Source organism: Drosophila grimshawi, unplaced genomic scaffold, assembly GCF_018153295.1.
Source record: "Drosophila grimshawi isolate 15287-2541.00 unplaced genomic scaffold, ASM1815329v1 contig_848, whole genome shotgun sequence".
NCBI lineage: Eukaryota > Metazoa > Arthropoda > Insecta > Diptera > Drosophilidae > Drosophila > Drosophila grimshawi.
The window spans coordinates 17277353-17283352 of NW_025063692.1; positions in this window are offsets into that span (position 1 = coordinate 17277353).

Sequence of the window (6000 nt, forward strand, 5' to 3'; positions counted from 1 at the left end):
ATAATGCATAAATTTAGTACATAAATACAACATATATAAGCAAAACCAAATCAAATAAAAAATATTCAAAGCTCGAAAGTATATTTAATAAATGTGATGAACGTCTAGCAAATTTCAAGCTTATTCAATAAAACACTAAACAAAAAACCGATGACCAAAACATCAATGATAAGCGCGCGCGAGATAAGCACGGCGATAAATTATAGCACACACAGACACAAATACCATTTATGTATATGTATGTATAAGTTTCGATGCATTTCAGTGTTGAATAAGGAATATCCTTAAATGCTCTCTCCATAAGTAAAAAGATTTAAGAATTCTAGTCAAAAATTACTGGGTAGTAAATACGGTCAACCCCAAAGATAACCTTGACTTACCAAACGCATTTCGAATTATTTGCATCCAATGTTTTCAGTTCAAAGCAGCGTTTTGGACAATATTCAAAATCTAAATTACTATATGCTTAGCATTGAGTATCTTTGAATAAGTTGTTTTCAAAAATATGACCAAAAAAAGTGCAGACAAATTGATTCTCACGACTCCGCAATACTCTGTTCCCAGTGATAAAACAGCTAAGCACAGTTGAAAAATTTTCATCTATAAGTGGGAATCAATATTTTTGCCCAAATTTTCTGCTGCATATGTGACCAAGAATATTGGTGACTCTTCTTCCAAAAAATTTGGGCGACTTAGATTCTCACTATCTGTGAAGAGGAGCGGAACAGTCAGGGAAATATCTGTGCATTTTCTCAGAAGCGGATAAAAAAGAGCATAATTCTATTTAAACCAATCTTAAGGTCTCTAGCTACTAGAATACTGAAAAACCCGCTTTCATACGGACAGAAGGACAGACAGTGAGATAAAACCAATTTGCTATTTTTTCCCATTGGGAATAGAGTATATATAGAATGAAATAAATGACACAACTTTTTATTGTATGTATAAATAAGGTGAAAATAAAGTCCATGTTGAGAAAGCTAAAAACTTTAAGTATAAACTAAAACACAATTAAATAATACTGGCATTAATATATAATCTATAAGCCATAATTTCATATATGTTGAACACCATATTTTTTTTGGTAGAATTAAACTCAAAAAGTATAAAATTGCTAGAAAATGCAGAAAAAAAGTTTAAAAAATAAATATGTATGTTTAAAATAAGCATAAAAATTGCATAAATGATAAACAATTTAAATGTGGTTAAATAAGAATAAATACAGAATTCATAAATGTTTGCAAAACAGAAAAAATTTAAAATACAAAAAAAAAAAAAATAATAATAATAATTCATAAATACATACACATATTCAGATGGCTTGCCGATTCATAAAACAAAAAAGTTAAATTTGAAAGAAATTTAAGAAAAAAGTAAAATTTGAAAGAAACTTATGTTTTTTTTTTCAATTTAAATTAAGTGAAGTATTCGGAGAATATTATTAGTACTTAGGTTCGGGCAAAAATATAACATGAAAATGAATGAGAACAAAACAAAGAAGATTTAAAATACAATTTCAATAAAAGTGTAAAATTACAGATAAATGTAAAAAAATGTGCGTCTTGTTTTAATAAATGGAAATGGAAATTATATGTTTATAATCGAGTAGGTGTGAATGATACGTCGAATATGTTTGAAAATATGTTCCAGATGGTCTCTACGATGGCTTATCAACTTCGGGTATCAAATCAACTGCAAATTCTACCGCACATCCCATTATTTAGACGACGGGACTTATATTTAAGTACATGTAAGTACACTAATGTGTATGTATATGTGTATATGTGTGCATGTATTTAATGTATACACGTTTCGCCTGCAAATAATGAGACTGTCAACTGGGCATTAACATTTTTGGCTTAGGTGTTGAATACCATCAAATACACATACATATACGTTACGCACATAGAAGGAAGCAGAATTAATAATGTGCTGACGAGGAGGACATTAGCTGTCAATTAGTGAGAAGCCCAAATTTAAAGACAAGCAATTAAATACATGAATGTGTTCATATTCATGGCAGTGCAGAGGGAAAGTGTGCTTTTTTAATGTGCCGAAACCAAATTTGCATTCTTATTATCTGAAAATAACATATACTTATATATGCATACATTAATATACGACGTTTTTTATTCGTTTCCTAAACAAATAAAGCGAGAATAAATAAAATGAAAAAATCTATATCTCAAAGACTTCAAGACCTCAAAACCTTAAAACCCAACCAACTATTATTGTACCGGGAAACGAGCATGGATGCTATCTGTCAATGCGTTAAATTAAATACATTTAAATGGGTATGCCGAAGTGACAGCAAATAAAAGAGTTTTTCTTTTAGTTTTTAGTTACAGTGGACCTTTTGTGGCAACGCCCAAGCGGCAATCCTTTACGGATAAGCAAATAATCCACTTATAATTAGCAGTAAAAAAAGAGGGAGAAATGTAAAGAGAAAACGTTCCAAGTTGACAACTACAACAACAACAGCAGCGGCAGCAGCAGCAGCAACAACAGCAACAACTGTAGCAGCAAAGGGTGTGCGGGCAAGCGACCAAGGATAACAGACAGGCCGCCAAGTGGTTAATGTTGAGCAAATTATTAAATTGCAGAGCGCACGCAGCGGGGGAGAAAAGGCGTGCGACTAGGCCATAAAAATATTAAGTAAGCAAGGGGCGTGTTAATTTATGGCCAACAAATATGTTTGGCAAACGTAAAGTGGAGGCGACCAAAGAACGCTGCCTACAAGGGTCACAAGCTGCCAAGGCCTAGTGCTCGAAGATGAGGTGGCGGTTGGAGGTGGTTGGGTGGCAGCGGTCATGGCACGATGGGGCGGTGAGGCTGTATGCGCTTAGGCTCGCTTAAAAAGTTGTAAAATATGTTAAAATACTTGGACGGTGCTAAAAATTAGTAAGCATGCAAAAAATTAAACAAGCGTAAATAATAAAAGAAGCACCGACAAATGGGTCGACAAGAATTCCGGGCGCAAAGGACCGGCTAGGGGTGGCTGGCCACATTCAAGCAAACCAACAACAATAGCTGGGGATACACACCGAGAGAGAGAGAGAGAGAGAGAGAGAGAGAGAGAGAGAGAGAGAGAGAGAGGGGGATAGAGAAAGAGAAGCTGCACTCCCAAATAAACTGAAACGAATTATAAAGGAACCCAATACAACAAAGGAAAGTTTGTCAGGTGACTCGATAGTTGAATGCAAACACAAATAAATGTATGTGTATTCATCTATATATTGTATAAGCACACATTTATTTTGCTCAAAGACTATAAAAGGACACATTTCTATAAAAGATTAAATACACTGCTGCATTGTGTTGGACATATTCTTTTAAGTATTTCAAGAGTTCATATACATCTCACAGACAATTAACTTAACGCTTGGTGTGCGGGATGGATTATAGTGCAGGTGTAAGAAAATTAAAAAGGATTATGTCCATTGCGGTGGCACAATGAGCCTGTACATGGGTCGATGCGGGCTTACACCCCCTCTGACCGCCGCCTCAACATAACTTATTGCTATTGTTCATCTGCAATCGATCGGGGCTCGCAGAAATAAATCAATATCTAAGATGAACTGACGAATGACAAGATCACACAAGATTGTCTGTACACACATTATTACATCAATTGGTGAGCTGTCGCTAAATGTTTATTACTGAGATCCAAATCGAGTTTTACAGTCCGTACAGATTCATAGTTATACAAATAAAATCGAAGAGTAAAGTCTAATAGCTATTAAAACTTTACTTTTTATATGTATATGGCTGTGTTACTAGTAAGTCGGCTACTTTCTCAAATATCTTTTATTTAGTCAAGAATTAATTTACATTTATGTTGCAACTTCATCAGGTAGGTTTAATAACAAAATAATAAAAGTCATCAAGCTTCTTATGAAATGTGCGCTCAATATAAAAGTTTTGTTATTATCATTAGCAATCAGAATTCTATGTATGTGTGTTCATCAGAAAAATCTACATGAAAATACTATTTTATCTTGACAATCGAATTCCGCGGCAATTCAATAATTGTATTCGCGGTCAAGAAAGTTTTTTTCCGCATTTGATATCATATTTGCAGACTGTGGAACCACTGTAGGCACGTTGTGAGGCAATTAAAAGCGGGTTCAAAGTTCAGTTCGGCTCACAAATTATACGAGCATTTAATGAACTGTGCCACGCATACAAAGCATATATACACACACACACACACACAGGCAGATACTTCACACATGTGACTACGTGCAGTCATTAAACAGGAAGGACCACGCCCTCACCACGGTTGAGGCAGCAACCTGATAACCTGTGCGCTAAGGTCACGCGCTGGCTTCAACCAAAAAGGTCACTCAAGCAAAATGAAATGAATAAATGTATGAGAGCTTTGCATAGGCATCTGTACAGGGATGGGGAGTGGTGGGGAAGCAGCACTTTGTGGGGATGTGGATGGGGATGGGGTTGGGCACTAATGCCAACCGAATGGCCAACTAAACGCTTTATAATGGACGCTCTGGCCGCCAGGATTGAAACTTAATTGCGAAATTTTAACAAACACTCGGAGCAATAACAATAATTTTATCAGTTTACACAAAGAGACACAAGGGGGCACAGCTGCATAAGAAGTAATTGCATACATATACAAACATATGTATGTCTGTATGTATGTTTGGGCAGAATTTGATGGGGAGTCTTGTACCACCCACTGTGCCACTTTCAAGTCCCACGGTGCTGGCCAATAATTTATGCGCGACAGACTTAAATTAGAAACGTTTTTCTTGTTGCGCTTTTTTCAACACTATATCCATGTTATGAACGCAATAAACATGGCCCACTAAGGATGAGAAGGAACAACCATCGCCGTCGTAGTTGCTGCTGTTGTTGTTGCTGTTGTTGCTGTTGTTGTTGTTGGCCGTAGAACATTACTTCCTGCTGCTGCTGTTGTTGCCGAAGCGACAAGTGCACTTTATTAGCGCTTTCTCATTTGCCGCAGCCTTGGCCGAGGACGAGTACGAGGATATGGACTCACTGTGTGGCCGGCCTCCTTCTCGAGCCGGTGCCGCGTGTTCGCCTTTTGGCATAAACGCGATCATTAAAAGCACATTGACATGGTGCACAGTGAGCGACGAACTGCAATTTCACGCATACAAACACAGTGACAAAAATGTACAATGATTTCATTCCCCATATTAATTAAATAAATATTAACTACATATGTATATTATCGATCAGCATCAGCAACCGACCATATATATATATATATACAACTATATTACAGAATATGTATATAAAGTGTTTTTATGCTACTATCATTTGGAACAAACATATATCAACATCAAGCTGTTATCATATAGATTTCACAGATACATTTTTGAACTAAAGAGAATCCCACAATTTGTCAATTGCAATATAAACATATCTTACATTTGTGATGTTCTGATGTTAAAGCGACTAAAGCTAAAAAGTTGATTAATAATAAACTAATTTTTCGAGCTTCAGATTGTGCCATCGAAGTGCATCCTCAAGAAATCATTCGCTTTTTACCTGATTATGGAATCAAAAAACGCACGTATTCATTCGATCTTAATATAATTGAACATGTATGGGAATGGCAAACAATTTAATGATTTTCATCCACTGCACAGATGTAGTCAATTATAATAATTATATATAAAATATTTATATTTTCATTTTTAGTTTTGTTCCCAATTCAAATGAAGAAAAACTAACATTTTTCCTGTTTTGAACAAGAAGAAAATGTTTAAAAATACTAAACATGAATAACCTCCATACATCGATAGAGTTATTCTTATTGACCTTTCCTCCCTAGCTAGTCGTTGAGTGTCATATTTGTTGCTAAATTACAAAATGTTGAAATTGATATTGCGTTGATCAGCCATTATATTTTCATGTATCTTCTACACCATTTCGGTACTTCTTCGTTCTCCTCACTTGCTCTTAAATGTAGTACAACTAATTATAGTATATAATAAAGTATAAAGTATA